This window comes from Amblyomma maculatum, chromosome 3, assembly GCF_055883805.1.
Source record: "Amblyomma maculatum isolate TAMU_Amacu chromosome 3, ASM5588380v1, whole genome shotgun sequence".
Classification (NCBI taxonomy): domain Eukaryota; kingdom Metazoa; phylum Arthropoda; class Arachnida; order Ixodida; family Ixodidae; genus Amblyomma; species Amblyomma maculatum.
The window spans coordinates 172,379,104-172,396,311 of NC_139346.1; positions in this window are offsets into that span (position 1 = coordinate 172,379,104).

A 17,208-nucleotide genomic window follows, 5' to 3' on the forward strand; every position below is an offset into this window, starting at 1 on the left:
AATGAAAAAAGGTTGGCTGATGCAATGAAGTCGAGGAGTGAACGATGATGCGGTCCCAGTGTCCAAGCAGCATATGACTCCGGATTATGGGGGGAGAGGCCAGCTGCCACCAGGTGCCGGATCCGCGTTGGCTTCAACGCTGGGCAATCCCACAGTAGGTGATGGATGTCTGCTTCTATATTTTTAGACTTGCAGATGGGGCACCCAGGGTGTGGATATAAATACCGAAATTGTGGCCACTTTCGGATCACTGCTGGTGTTAGGGCCACCCCAACTCTAATCCTCCGAAGCGCCACCTCCTCTGCACGGGTTAGACCGCGGGGGAGGCTTACCGTACACGGAGGTATAAGAGCACGTGTACGGCGCCGGAGGTGCTCCTTTCTTGTTAAAAGCAGGGTGGCATTGTCTAATTTTATGAGGTTTGGCGATGTCGATGTCGAGTTTGATATGCGGGTTGCAGCATCCACTTGGCTTTGAGCACTTAAAAGGTCACGCGGGGTCCATTCAATACGAATTGGATTTGGTATGCGAGCCGCTATACTGTGTATGTTCTGGCAGATTTCCGGGCTACTACTAACTCGTCTAAGTAGCTTTGTCACCTGGAGGGCATCTGTACGTATGATAATACGGGCCGTGGGAAGCATGGGAATGGCGGTAACAGAGCGAAGCGCCTCTTGCACTGCAAGCAGTTCCGCACAAAAAGAAGATGGAGGTTCCGGTAATTGAAATGTTGCCGTCTTGTTCAATGAAGATTTGCTAGGACAGTAAACTGCTGTTATCACTTCACAGGCTTTGATGCTTGCGTCGACGTAAATTATAATTGAACCATGCGGCAAGCGGGCGTCTTGTTCCATAATTCGGTCGCGAAGTGACGACGCCGTTTCCTGTGTTCTTGGTCGGCGTAAATCAGTTGGCTTGTTATCGCTCAGTTGTACAAAACGCCAAGGTGGAAGAACTGGCAGTGGCGGTGGTAGTAGTGAATGTTTCGAAGCATAAGCCTTCAGAGCACACGTTGCGTGAGAGAGTGTGGCCTTAAGCTTGCGTGCATCACGTCGTTGCTGCACCAGTTCATCTATTGTGTTTAGTTGTGCGTTTTCTTGGAGTGCCACGATTGGTGTAATGCGAGGGAGGCAGGTGATGACCCTCATTGCCTCTCGATTTATAGCCTCAAGTCGATCCCATTGTGCCCTTGTTAAATGCTGAAATTGGGCTTGATAAACAAGGCGCGGTTGCACAACTGCCCGCACCAACTGTCTCGCAACATCTGAGCGAGCGCCGCCCATTTTTGGAGCAATGCGTCTAATCAAACCCAGTGTCTGTAACGCCTGTTTTTTAGCGCCAGACAGCCATGTAGTTCCAGTTCCTGATTCATGAATTGTTAAGCCCAATATTTTTACTGTTGGACTTTCTTGTAGTGGGGTTCCGGATAGATGTAGACGAATAGGAGTTGCCGATAGTTTACGGCGGCCCCAGCGGTTGGCGACTGATATGAACGTAGTTTTACTGGCGGAAAGTTCAAGGCCAATGGAAGATGCATATGTGCACGTAATATCTAAAGCTGATTGCAGGGCCGATGATTGAGTCAGTAGGTCGTTGTGTGTGCTCCACACCGTGATGTCATCAGCGTATATTAAGAATTTAACATCAGAAATTTCATGTAACCGCCATGCAAGTGAGATAAACGCAATATTAAATAATGTTGGTGACAACACCGATCCCTGGGGTACGCCGCGAAGAGGGACAAATGATCCTATGGCCTCGTTATTTAGGCGTATTGCGAATTGTCTATTTTCAAGAAAAGATTTTACAAAATTGCGTACTCTAAGAGGTAAATGAAGCATGTCAATTGAATCCAGAATGGCAGCATGACTGATATTATCGTAAGCCTTCTCTACATCCATGGCGAGGACGGTGCGTACATTGTGGCTGCGTGTTGATGATAATACGGAGGACGCCAAGGCATCCAATCCGTCTTCTGTGCCTATAGATGGTCGAAAGCCTATCTGGGCCGGGTGGTAGAAACCGTGATGTTCAAGCCACCACGAGATTCATGTGGCGAGCATTTTCTCAGCAATCTTGCAAATTGTTGCCGTTAAAGAAATAGGTCGAAAGTTACTTAGGTCTGTTGGTGCTTTCCCCGGCTTTGGAATAGGGATCACAATAGCCGATTTCCAGCTGTCTGGTACATCGCCGTCTAGCCATACCTTGTTAATGGTGTCAAGGAGTTGAGGAAGTGCATCACCACTGAGGTTCTTGTAGACCTCGTACGTAATGGAGTCCGGACCGGGCGCTGTCTTTCGGTTGGCCTCATCTATAGCTGCAAGCAATTCGGGCATGGAGAATGGGCTCGCGATTCCCTCGGTGTCGGCAGCAGATGGCAGCTTGTCGACATGGGCTGGCATGCCCCACAAGTAAGTTCTTGTAACTGGTGCAGGCAACACGTCGTACTTGGGGAAAAACTTGCGTGCTGCTTGTCTTGCGAAATCATTCGGAGACAAGTTTGCTGCAAAGCATGCTGTGGCCGCTGCATCAGGAGGACGACAACCGTGCTCCATGGCATGGAAAGTTCGCCAAAGATGAGCATTCGATGACTGTGTGGAGAACTGCTCGCACCACAGGTACCATTGTCGCCGTGAGAGATCACGCTCATACCTTCTAGCCTTAGCAGTAATGTAATTTAGTCTTGTACGTGCATGCGCAGAAGTTGGGTCTCTGGTTGCAGTCAATTCCGCTTGTCGACGAGCAGCCCACAAGTTGAGCAGAGGCACATCCGGTGTTGGTCGACCAACCTCCACCCAGGTAATGGTTGTAGCCTCATTTAGTGCTCTTTTTATGCGGTCTAGAAGCGATGGTGCCGACTACACAGAGTGATTTTGAAGAATGGCGCGGAAATTGTCCCAATTAACAACTGTACACTTGCGGCGTAATCGTCGGGCCTGTGATGGATGTTCTACTGTGCATTGTATTCTTTGTGTTATCAGTTCATCGCTGTGTAAAATTCTGTTTTATTGTTTTCAAACTACATGACATCTGATGCAAACGACCTCTCCTGCTTGGGCATTTAATATGCCTGCAGTATTTCTTAAATAAATAAATAAATAAATAAATAAATAAATAAATAAATAAATAAATAAATAAATAAATAAATAAATAAATAAATAAATAAATAAATAAATAAATAAATAAATAAATTTCACCACTAGCACTCGACTACTGACTCCAAGGATGCGCGATCTGATAGCTGCCGAGGAGGACGCTTTCTCATGGAGGTGAAAAGCAACGCGCCCGTGTAGTGTGCGATATCAGCGCATGTTAAAGAACCCCAGGTGGAAGAAACTTCCGGAGCCCTCCACTACGTTTTCCATTATAGCCAATATCGCTTCGGGGTATTAAACCCGACAAAAACAAACAAACAAACAAAAACCAATCCATAGAAAATTAAATTATTTCGGCCTTCTATAAGGGAAATGCATAATGTGGAACGGAAGAAGAGAATAAAAAATAGCATATACGATGACATAGTAAACACAGTAAAAAAAAGATTATGCGGCGCGTATATAATATGGCTCAATAAAATGCAGTGAAATTCAGCATTCACAAAGTATTGCGAATGAATGCAAACTGATCTGTGACGGAAAATATTAATTTCGAAGCAACGCATGGCATATCAACGCTGTGTAAATTGCAAAGAAGGGCATACGTAAGAAAGGAACCAGCCTTCTAGTTTTTGAAGTGGCGCCTTTATTTCCAATTGCCATCGGTCTCGTACGAAGAGGGAGTGTGGGTGGCGTTGTCAGCGTGCCATGCTTCCGTTACTTCGTGAGCCCTGCAGTTCCGCTTTGGCCGGTCGCATCGCCTGCGCTGATGTCGCTGTCAGTGGCTGCCTTGGCGTCGCTCCTCTGCTCAAAGTCCTGCTGGTAGCCAAGCAGGCAGCGCAGGAATAACGCCTGCACAAGAGAAGGTACTAGCTGTAGAAGACAGCACCCCGCTGTGAATGGCTAGTTACATCCACTGCACGACCGGAGTCTCGAAACAGAATGAGGACATCAACGGGAGATTACGGCCCGGAGCGAACACTTGGTAGCGAAAACGGCAGCCAGGCTTCCTTGCGCACCATCCCCACATTCTTAATGACGTTTTTGGGCCAAGGAGCATGCAATAAGCATGGTTTCATGCTCCTGGCCCTTTCAATACAAGACAAGTTCCGTCCAAGTGTTCACATTACTCTTTCTTCTGGGGCTCTTCATGTACCACGTGACTACCCCTCATAAGCTGTTACGTGGGGTACGCAGAATTTCCCAAAATTACGTAGACGTACTAGCGTGCTGCAATAGTTCATGTACCATGTATAGTTGCAGCAAGGTCGGGAAGATGAACACACACACACACACACACACACACACACACACACACACACACACACACACACACACACACACACACACACACACACACACACACACACACACACACACACACACACACACACACACACACACACACACACACACACACACACACACACACACACACACACACACACACACACACACACACACACACACACACACACACACACACACACACACACACACACACACACACACACACACACACACACACACACACACACACACACACACACACACACACACACACACACACACACACACACACACACACACACACACACACACACACACACACACACACACACACACACACACACACACACACACACACACACACACACACACACACACACACACACAACTTGTTCTTCACTCTTGTTCTTATAAATTGCTTATTAGTTATGGCGCCATCTAGAAGTGGCCAATAAAAGCGATCTACTTTTTTATTTTCCCTCTAGATTATCTCTATGGCGGTTACGTTTAATAATTATTGTGACTGCATCTCTTCAGCTGATTTTATTTGCCAGGTGCTTGTGCATTTGACAACAATCTAGAAGTTTGCAACATCGATGCATTTTTGTTTATGGCCACAGGCGCCACCACTACCCTTAAACACCCAAATTTTGACCAATCAAAACTGCCGTCTTTTGACACATGGGTACTCTAGTTTTACAACTGGTAGTATTGAGAAGCTCTGATATATACAGAATACGAAGATGTACTTGGTAACTACAGAGGTTATATTCAAGTGGAGAAACGCTCCACTTAACGATTAGGCCAGCATAGCGACAATACTGCTGTCACCTATAAATGTAAGCGATGTCGTAGACAGGTATTGGTGGTGAGTAATTTGAGGGACACCGCCCAGATTAGAAAGCAAATAAGCAGGCAGATGTTATTGCCTTACGAGATCATGAACTAGAAATTGGTACTCACCTCTATGCCGGCTGGGATGAGCATCAACCATGGCGGTATTCGCGAAGGAAGCTGGGTGAGAAGTTACGTGGGAGCGTCACGTTATGCACACCAAGCCTTGAATTTAGGAAACCTGTACTCATAATCAATCTGACTGCGATCACTGAAGTTGAGGTTACTAGGTTACTTCTATAAAACATTGCGGAGTAATTCATATCTGTAACACGTGGGCATAACTGGCACCTCGGCCGTTGAATGTTTTGCAGCCACTTTTATTTACGGAAAGAACACGTTTGCAACACGTGAGAAGAAATATCGGTGCAGTTCAGCTGTCACAAAATAGATATCCTTCATATCAATTTCACTGTACCACTGCTTTCAATGAATACGTCAGTCGATCCTTCGCTAGCAGTACCAATGCCGTCAAGCTCCTGCGTAGAGTTCATGATGTGGCTCTTAGGCTCCAAAATATTGAGAAATACTGCCTGTGCACTTCGTGCTGTTAATACGACTGGAATCACGACGTTGCTACTTCGTTTATGATTGGTTCTAACGTGCAAGTTTTATTTTGCCTCTAGAGTTGTTTCAAAGAATGTTTAGGAAGCAAGCAAACTTCGTGTAACTTGTAGTAGCGTTATAAGTGCAGCGCACAAGACAACGACGAAATGAGTTCACAGACATGGCGCTGGCTTACACATACACCTGATTCAGCGATTGCCGCTGCTTAGATTCCGCAGCAAACTGACTCAAAAGAAAAGCGCGCGCTCCAAAAAGTGACAAAAATGCCATGACAAGAGCTCTGCACTTTGCAACATTGACACATGAGCTGCGCGCATTTCCCAATCGATGTTTTAGAAAAGCTTAGCTATTTTTCGAACGGATCTATTGATACGGTGCTTACGCATTGGTGAAGGGAGGTTATCCAAGTTTACGATATTCATAAACAACAAATCCTATGCGTGGGCACTGCACATGTAGCAGCTCTGTTCAAAAAAGAACTACGCTTTTCTAGAACATCGATCGGGAAAAGCGCACCGCTTGTCACTGTTGCCACGTGCAGAGTTCTTGTCATGCCATTCTTGTGATTTTTTTTGGTGTATGTGTTTTCTTTTTGAGCCAGTTTGTCTCAGTATTTCAGCAGTGGCAAACCCTCAATAAGGTATAAGTTGTAAGCCAGCGCTGTGTCGATAAACTCGTCCTCGTCCATGCCTTATGCATTGCACGGATAATGTTATACCGACATGCCCAAGCTTCCATCTTGCAGTAGCGACCCCTGCGTCTCATCTCGGCCCTTTGTCCGCGCTGCTGAGCTCTTGTAAGTCATGAATTGTAGTAGCAGTCCAAACCAAATCTATCTGATAACGTTACTTGATCCCTACAGAATCGAGCAGCTAGATTCATTCATTCCTACTATTTATACAATGCCAGTATTTCATTTTTAAAAGCTAAGTCCGGTCTAACAAACCTTGCATGCCGTCGTTGCATCGCCAGTATGTGTTTGTTTCATAAGTTTCTTTCCAGCTCACATTGAATTCCGCCCTATATCAGCCCTCCGGCACGCATTCCACCCCGCATTGGTCATTCCCTGCAAGTTGCGCGTCCGCAATCCCATACTACAACGTTTGCGGCATCATTCTTTTCTCGCTCAGCCGTAGACTGGAATGACCTTCCACACGACATTGCTGGAATCACCTGCCCATCCACATTTTGTAATTGTATAACTGTCATATTTAACCAATAACATATTTATTTTTCATATAATCTTCATACGTATACCCACCCCTTATGCTTATTTTGTATATAATCTTCATACCTGTACCCACCCCTTATGTAATACCCCCGAACTGGGGGTCTTTAAGGTGATAAATTGATGTGATGTGATGGTGAGAGCGCATCGTAAATCCAGGACGGACCTGCTGGTGCCGTATGTGCAAGGCGGCGGTGGTTCACTGTGTGTAAAACTGAGTGACCAGCTCCGAGATAGCGAGAAATTGTAATAGAAATGCGGGATATATAATACGTACCTCTTCCATATGCAGAAATATGGCCTGGACATAATCAGCATAAGTTTCTTGCTGTAAAAAAACACACACACGCACACAAACAATATTAGGCACAGTTTTCAGATGTTATGCACATGCCGTTTCTTCGCCTCAAGAGGTCACCAACTACTGGTGCTCTTGTCAAAGCCGATGAAAGTATATATTTCAAACATAAGTTTCTTGACCTAAATTTCGTTTAACTCACAAATATAAAATATTGCTAATGCCGATAAAGAAGCCTGAGTAGTAACAAAGAAACAACACTGGGGCCGAATAACGCTCCAATCACGCCACAAAAATTGTCACAACCTGTCAATCAGCCTCCACTCCTGTTGGTCTACAGGTCCGCCGGTTAGAATCGGCCAGTGAGTGTGCTGCTAGCCGATCAGGTTGTGACAAATTTGTGACAGTTTTTGGGACGTGATTGGAGCGTAACCCAGCCCCTGACCTTAGCTTTCCATTTTTCCCACGCCAGCGAGTCAACAGGTGTTGCTCAAAAATAGAATCCCAAGTTTGTGCGATGAAATACAGGTATCGGCGGCCGCATTTCGGCACAGGCGAAATTCACAAATGCCGTGCTAGAATGAATACGCATTGCAACGCAAGAACACTTCCGACCATTCGATTCCTTGTTAGTTGGGGCCAGCTAATAAAAGAGCGAAGTGTCGCAGGCATTCCTGCATTAATATTGGCTATAGTTATCACTTTTCGTTGCCTCGCGGCTACCTTTCATGGCGGCTGAAGTGACGGGCGCCAGCCGATTGCAAACCGTTAAATTGGTCGCGAGATACTCCTATATTGTGCCTCCCTTTAAGAACTGGCTAGGGCTGTAACCCTAACTTCTTTCTTTTTGAGCTAAGCGAGCGACAGTGAAGTTAAGCGCGGAGATGTCGGCGTGGGTGATGCAGTCATGGTTAAGGGCCTCCTCTGGCTGGCGTCCTCACCTGGACCGAGTTGTGGATGGTGCAGATGACGGAGTAGACGCACATACCGACAACGTGCATTGCGATGGCCGTCGAGCTGAACACCATGTGTCGCAGGCTATCCTGGTGAGAAGAGAATAAAATAGAGTTGTTCGGTTGGCACGCAACAATTATTTTGTGCAGGCAAAATACTCTGCATCGCAAGCTAAAACCTGGCCTTCTGGGAATCACATTGACGCGGAAAATCCATAATTTAGTCCTGGGTGGGCAGAAAGGTGGAATATGTAATTACTGACAACGCAAAAAAAATAAAAGTTTCACGAGCGTACTCCGTTTACTTATGTTCGCACCTGCACGTATACAGCTCAGCACGTTGAGCGGTAGGTTGAAGGGTGCTGCGGTGCAATTCACTATTGCTAGTTGAATGTTTCCTAGTTATATTTGACACGTTTAGGCGATTGTGTGAGCTTGAAGGTTGGTCAAGGTGGTGGCAAGCCCTGAGGAGCGAGACGTGAAAATCTTTGTAGAAATATACAGCCGGAAAATAAACGCAATTGGGAAGATCTCCCCACTTCAAATGCAAAAAAAAACAACAACAACAACAACAAAAAAAAAAAAAACAGCCCTCACACATGAAACACAAATTCTGATCCCGTTCGTCATCTTGTTTTCCACACTCTGGTGTCATTGCGCTGAAACACGGTGCATGAGACAGCTGTACGTTGCCTGGCGCGGAGCTGCAGCGCACTATGTGCTTAATTGCTGCACATAGGGCAAAATAACCGACGGGAAGTCATGTGAAAGTGGAAAGTTGTGTTCTTTAGCTTTCAAGTGAAGGTAACACCGTTCTCGCACGGCCCACTGACTATCAGCGCGAGTATTGGCTTCTCTGGCGGCTTCGGCTACTCGTTTGGAGCCAGGAACGGGCCGTGCCGCTAAACTGCCAACGGTTCTAGAATCGAGTTTCCCGCTCGCGGTCGACCGAGGCGCGCACAAGAAATACTAACAACCATAGTGCGCACAGGAAACGACTCTCGCAGTACATGCTGTGAGTAGTATAAAACGATAGAAACTACCGCAAGCGCACGTTTATCGCTCAACATTTACAACTGTGAAAGAATCCAATGCTAAAACATCTTTTCGGATCTTTAATGTTTAATAGGTTAATCTTTTAGTGTATTTTGTGCGAGAAAAGTGAAAATAATGAGCTGATTTTATCAGCAAAAAAACCCACCGATGAGTGCAGGCAACCATGAGAGAGCCAAGATGGCGCTGCACGACTGTCGCAGAACCTCCTCGCCGCGCTTTACCCCGCTGGCTCGGGCAAAGGATTTTTTTTTTCATTTTTTTTAAGGCTTAATTTCATGCCTTATTGTTCGTACCAGGAGACCCCCATAAGCTGAGATGCAGCTTCACGCTGCAAAATGAAGTTGGCTAGGACATTCGCACCATTAGGGATATTTATTTACCAATAGTGCGGATTCATTCGACTCCAAGCAAGGGTGAGCTAGGAGTTGAGAGGCAGTGATACAAAGTGGATGCATGGAGCGTACATATGTGACGTGAAATAGTGCGGCCATTAAAAATTCGTCCCACAACTGTAGCGCCTGCCATGAATTTATACATCCATATCGGCCATGGTAGAGCGACACAGGGTTATCGCTGAATAGCAAACAGGACCTTATTCACTAGCAAAACCACTACTGCCGAGAGACCTCAGCATCCGACCAAAAGCTACGGCCGTCCTTGGTCGCACACAACACTCGTTTATACTGCGCTATGCCGATATGTTGGCCGACCGTCGTATGCATGCAAGCAAATGCCACTAGCCTGAGTGCGTGTTACGTGCTTTGTAACGCAGCAATCGGCGAGAGGGAAAATAGTGAATGACAAGCACGCCACGAACAGGGACGTGTACTTGCGAGTGTGAATGCTTGCATATTACAGCCATGTGGCTTCGGGTTCCCTCTCCTTGAAGCCAGTATTTTAGCCTTGAAGGAACCGGAGCTTCGAGGATGTAAACACAATTATCATTGTTGTGAACGAGCTAAAAATATCTATCACAAATGTGTCACCCATTTTTAATAGCCTAAAATGACTATCAAGAGCCTCCAAGTGTGTCTATCCATTTGCTTTCTTCATCTTGTGATTCGTATTTTACATTATTCATGACTATCTGTCGGCAAATAATAATTTCGAATTTAGGCTCATATATTACCCTTAAATATTTAATTGATGTTTCTATATCGCGAAAGCGTTCATTGCACACTGGCGCGGCAGGGATTTGCGTAAAAACACACCTGACCTACGGCTGCGATCCAAACGATGAGGAAGCCCACGTTGAGTCCCCGCAGGATGCATCCGAAGCCTCTGGACATCCAGATGTACGGGCGCCCTGAATATGAGGAGGTTAGAAAGCATTCATTCATTATGGCTCGCAGGCCTAACTTAGAGTGCGATGCCCAGAAATGGCGTGTAACGGGAAGGTAAGATAGATGATGGTCCATAACGGTGAGAGAGTGGATTCCAAAGGAAGGCAGGCGTAGCTGATCTATAATAGGATGGATGTCAAGAACACAGCAGCAGGTGGCTTGAAAAGGAGGCCCTCCATCCTATAAACGGCATCGAACAATTATCGACACATCTTCGTGATATCAACCCTCAATTGTCAGCCGCCTCGCAGTACGACGCTATAAAGTGCAAATGTTTTCGGTCCAGCTATCTGCTTTGAAATGAGTATGCCGCTGCGTTTTTGATGTTACTGATTACATGTAATTATACTTTGCCATCAGCTTTTGAGATAATGAAAGCTATAAACTTTGCAGGACTCACCAGAGACAACCCCAGTCTGTGGCCTCTTAGTTAAAGTACTTAATCGATATTTACTGAATTTCATGGCAGGAAAACTGTAGACCCAATACAGTTTTAACACACACCTGAACTTGACAATGAGTTATTAAAGCTCCAAAGTCGCCTCGGATTGCCGTCAAGATGGTTGCCACAGACCAATGGCAACAGGACTCAGTGATGACGAGTCTACGTGCCCTATCAGATGACGTCTTACTCGAAGCTGTCCAATGGTTTTACATGTCTGAAATTTCTACCTCATGCTATGGAAGACTTCGCATCGGAGGTAGAATGATGATTGTATATTTCATGTACTCACTCCTCGCTTCGCACGCCATGGCCGATATAAACATCAGGATCACTTGAATGCTGAGGAACAGAATGTTGATGACCTGCGCGAAACGTAGACGGCAGTAAGTGCACTGTTTCGTGTCGCCATCATGTCAGTGTAGACGGAATATCCGCGCTTTCTGAGACTGCTGTGTAGACGTTGCTTGCAATGCACGTGCATAGGGGATTAATGTTATTCCTTAAGCGCATCCTAGCAAGTGTGTGCTTACCGTTAAGACTAAGGCGGTGCTCCGTGCCCCCCTCCTGCTGCCCGTCCCACACATGCATCCCATGTCTGGAGCCTCTGTTGTCTGCAAATCGGGAACGGCCGCGTGAATTCAGGTACTGTTTTCTTCTTTTTCATTCTGTTTTCCCAAATTTGGTCTAGCTAATGTACACTGGTTGTTTGAAATGAGGTTAGGCTAAAGGGGTTTGGGTTAGGTATCGTTACGCTAAAAGGTTTTCGAGTGTGCTTTTCATTTAACCAATACTCAGGCTCGGGCGAGTCGGTTCATTTCTAATAAGGTACGTGCTTGCGGAAAGAAGACAGGACAAAACGAAGAAACACATGACAAGTACACAGCTTTTTTTTTTTTTTTTAAATAGCATTGTTTATTGCCTCAGGCCATAATGGAATATGTAAAAAAAATTTAAAGGGGTATTAAATGAAAGAAAAAAGGTTGGATCTTCTGATAAAGTTCAAAGAAAGCGATGATAAGGCCCTTGCGTCCAAGCAATGTACGAAAATTGGTTGTTGGGCGAGGCCCACTGCCATCGGGTGCCGAATTCTCGTCGACTTCAGTGCCGGGCAAACCCACAACAAGTAGTGAATATCTGCCTCATGATTTTGTGACTTGCAGACAGGACATCCTGGACGTTGACATAAATGTCGATATTGAGGCCATGTTAGTGTTACAGCAGGTAGGAGGGAAACCCCTACCCAGATCCTCAGTAGCGGAACCTCCTCTGCGCGGGTACAAGAGCACGTGTGCGGCGCCGGAGGTGCTCCTTTCTTGTGAGAAGCAAGAGTGGCATCATCCATAGTGAGGAAGCGTGTCATTGATGTAGGTAGAGTCGCCTGGCGGGTTGCAGAATCTGCATAGGTTTGCGAATGCTGGATATAGTGATCATCAACGCCAATTTATGGGAATCCAGTGCCATTCTTCAGCGATGTTTCTGCGCCCGTTTGGGTTGAAGCGCGCGTACATACAGCCATGTCTGCTTCTCCGACACAACCAAATGAGGGAAACGTGGAAGGAAATCGACATCCTTGGCGAGCGAAACAGCAGCGTCTTCGGCGCCAGCAGCAAAGAGGATGACGATGCAGTAACTCAGATATATAGTATCATGTTGTGCGATTGCTCATATATTCGTGCGGGAAGAATAAAGGCCACATTCTGAAATAACTGTCCGTCGTCTGAGGCCGCCGAGAAGCGATGAAAGAAAAAGATTCAGAGCACAGATAATCATCCAGAGAAGATTGGAACTTATAGCCTTCGATGCGGTTCATAGGAGCACATTTCGTGCATTGGAACCGAAAATAAAAAGCTTTATCGGGGACGGCGACGGCTTCCATAAAAAACTGGCGCACGCCGAGCAAAAAAGCAAAAAGTAAGCTAAGACACCTTAATGCACACTTCACGGACAATAAGAGCAAAATATACAATGCATAAATGACCACAATTGTTGCTAAGGCCGATTTCTCCTTAGCCGATCAGATATTTCGTTTCAGCGAATGCGTTTTTTTTTTGTTCAGAGGTACTTTGTGTGGGTGAGGTTGAAACAGTTTAGATGACGTGCCAACACTGCAGAACCACGCCATGTCATGTCACCTCCCAGCTGCTTTCTGCCAGACCACCTGTCAAATGAGCTGTTAAATTTTGTTTGGTGCTGTCAGAAGGTCATATGACCTAGCTAGGCGCCGATAGGTCGATGAGGTGTGGCAAGCCACGTGGCCAACCCTTCTGGCCCAGTCACGGAACTTCGTGAGGAGGGAAAGCGCCAGCTTTTCATCGGAATGTGGACTCAAATGCTACCCCCCTGAGAGAGAGAGAGAGAAAAAAAAAAAAAAGAGAGAGAGAGGGAGAGAGAGAGAGAGAGAGAGAGAGATAGAGAGAGAAAGAAGAATGCGTATGACGACCTAGGAGCCGTAATCGTACACTGCCGTGAGTTATTTTGACGGGGAAAACACACCCAGGTCACAATCTTTGCCACAGCGAGGTCTTTGCTTACGCTATTCGGATTAAAGCCACATCATTCATTTCGTCTAATTTGAAGTTCTACAATCGAAGTAAGAACACAAAGAACAAGATTATTCCACTGATTTGCCACAAAAAAAAATGCACAGATCGCAGTCTTTGTTTACGCTATTTGTATTAGAGCCACCGCATTCTTGTCGTCTAATTTGAAGTCCTGCAATCGAAGCAAACAGAGATAGAACGAGATTATTTGAGGCAGGATTTCGGTGCAGTATAGCACTGCTACCGGAATACTGGGCAAACGCCGGTCTACATGTGAATCCTCCATGCTCGCGCAGCAGCTATGCTCTTGTCTGTGTCACGTGACTACAAGTTGTGGCCGAATTAGCAGGAGATGCTAACTTGTGCAGGCACGTTTGAGATAGGAGCAGATACTGGGAGCCCTGGATCTAGAACTGATTTGCGAAAAGAGAAATGGAAGCCAATTCTACTTTGACAAATAAATAAACACAAAACATTCTAAGGAGGACTGCGATACTCTTTAATGCGAAAATCGAGCGCACTATGTAAGCGTTCTTGCCATACACTGAGACAAAATAATGTTAGAGACGCATGTATGTATGTATGCATATATGTATGCGTGTATGTATGTATGTATGTATGTATGTATGTATGTATGTATGTATGTATGTATGTATGTATGTATGTATGTATGTATGTATGTATGTATGTATGTATGTATGTATGTATGTATGTATGTATGTACGTACGTACGTACGTACGTACGTACGTACGTACGTACGTACGTATGTATGTATGTATGTATGTATGTATGTATGTATGTATGTATGTATGTATGTATGTATGTATGTATGTATGTATGTATGTATGTATGTATGTATGTATGTATGTATGTATGCGTGTATGTATATATGCGTGTATGTATATATGTATGTATGTATGCATGCGTGTATGTATGTATGTATGTATGTATGTATGTATGTATGTATGTATGTATGTATGTATGTATGTATGTATGTATGTATGTATGTATGTATGTATGTATGTATGTATGTATGTATGTATGTATGTATGTATGTATGTATTGTCACGTGGTGGTGACCAGGGTCGATGACACAAATGAAGACACAGACTTAATGGTACGGAAATTAACTCTTTATTGGGCTGACTTGCGCCCGCAAAAGAACTAAGCAACTCGGCGGCGGCGATAGCAGCAAACGTGTTGGTCGATCGTCGAACAAAGAATGCTCGTCACACTCATCAACGCTCAATTTAAAGGCTGCACAGAACAATCTAGATAACGTCGCAAACAGCTACCAGCACGGGCTGGAACATTGTGGAAAGACACACGAGTGGCCGGAATCTTCGAGATAGATCTCGGTGCATCTTGCGCTACAACGAAACTGATAAAGGTGTGACTCGCGACATCGAGCATTAACAAACAAAGATTACGGAACTGATACGCGATCCAGAGTCAGAGTGATAAGCCTGTATGCCGGCGGCTGTTGAAAAACAACAAATACAGTTTTGAAGGTTTCGCGGCAGTATGTATGTATGTATGTATGTATGTATGTATGTATGTATGTATGTATGTATGTATGTAATGTATGTATGTATGTATGTATGTATGTATGTATGTATGTATGTATGTATGTATGTATGTATGTATGTATGTATGTATGTATGTATGTATGTATGTATGTATGTATGTATGTATGTATGTATGTATGTATGTATGTATGTATGTATGTATGTATGTATGTATGTATGTATGTATGTATGTATGTATGTATGTATGTATGTATGTATGTATGTATGTATGTGCAGTTACAAAATACTCTTTATCTCACGCGTCAATGAGTATGGAAAGAAGTGTAACTTTATTATTGAAAGGAAAGGTAGGGGTTGGGAAGGTCGTCAGCACACGCCTCCGAGGCCATGTGGATCTCGTACGACTCAGGCCCATGCCACTGCTCTGGATTGAATGTCCGGGTCTTCTCTGTCCTTTGCTTTATTCCACATGCCAAGCCCAATAATCCAAAACTATATGGCTGAATGATTCGATTTCCCCACATAAGAGAATTTCTCAGACTAAGAGATAGAAGAGCCATGAGCGAGCAGCAAGATAATTTCTCAGGAGAAGAGAAAGAAGAACCATGATCCAGCGGCGCGGAGCTCTCAGCTCTTCTTTCTCTTCTTCTGAGGATTTCTGTCGTGGCTCGGGATTTTTTCACTCGTTCACACCGATGACGGCACCAACGACGATGCTGTTTAACCATCGAAGAGCTTGCCTCGCCTCCAGTACGTGGCCGAGGCAAGCAAATCATCAGCCTTGCTGAGTTCTGTTTTCGACCAGCGCACTGTCTCTGTAGCCGGTTTTCTTCACGTGCTGAACTGCTAGTCTTCTTTTTCTTGTGCTTCTTCTTCTTCTTCTTCTTCGAGTTCACTCTGAGCTTCCGATGTCATCGCCTTTGTCGCCTCGCCCGGTTCTTATGCGTAGTCGATGACTGCCTTGGACGAACCTGCTTCATGCCGCAGCCTACACGTGTCTGAGCAGGCTGTGCCGGCTTTCTCTGGAGGCTAACCCGGCCTTGCTTGGCCTAACGTAGTGTATCGCCATCCTCGACTACAAGAAAAGCTGCAGGCAAGACGACCGAGACAGTTGGAGTTAAGCGATCGTAAGGTCTCGGTTCGGGCCAAAGCAGTCAGGGCAAAAATTGCTACTGCACGGTACTCTGCTCTTAGATAGGCTAAGCCGCCAGTAAAATTTTTGTTCTCATATTTTATCGCGTGACGGCAAGCATTAAGTCACGGATATGTTTACCTCAGCTAATTGTAGTGTATATATCTCTTGAAAACACTGCACAAAGGCAGCCTAAATTCCAACTTTTTTTTTTCACCGGCACAAACGAAAATATGCGTGGAGCGGAACGTTAGCAGAACAACATAGAATCTGCGCAGAGATTTAGTAACCGGTAAAATAAAGCTGAAGTGCGTAAGGAGTTTATTATGGTGCAGTAAATCGAGCTGAATACCCAAAAGGTGCTAATAAGTTGTTGGAAGAGCACCTCGCCACCGTTATCTGCCGCCTCTAGAGTTAATCGATCACCGAACAGCCTACCTTCACTCTCCAAATAGACTTTTAGCCACTAAATCGAGTCTAAATCGAGAGTCTAAATCGAGATAATGTATTCAATCTTTGCAGGTGCACTGAACTCTGGCCAATCCCCCATTGTGAGTATGTTCCATATGTAGAAAGGCGTCGAGAAGAAGAAGAGGGGAGCACCACGGCCGGTCTCGATGGGAAAGCGCGCGCTCCCCCCAAAACCGGCCGTGGGCGTTAACTTATTCTTTTGCAGCTTAGGATGGTGATGGTGCTGCAGTTACGATCTGTGCAAGCTACTTTTCGGAAATAGGCCACGACGAAGCACGCGCCTTTCGCGCTCGGGGTTCCTGCAGCTTTAGTGGCCGACGCTGGCGCTTCGAAATTCGCTATAACCATCGCTGCTGTTCCAACGAA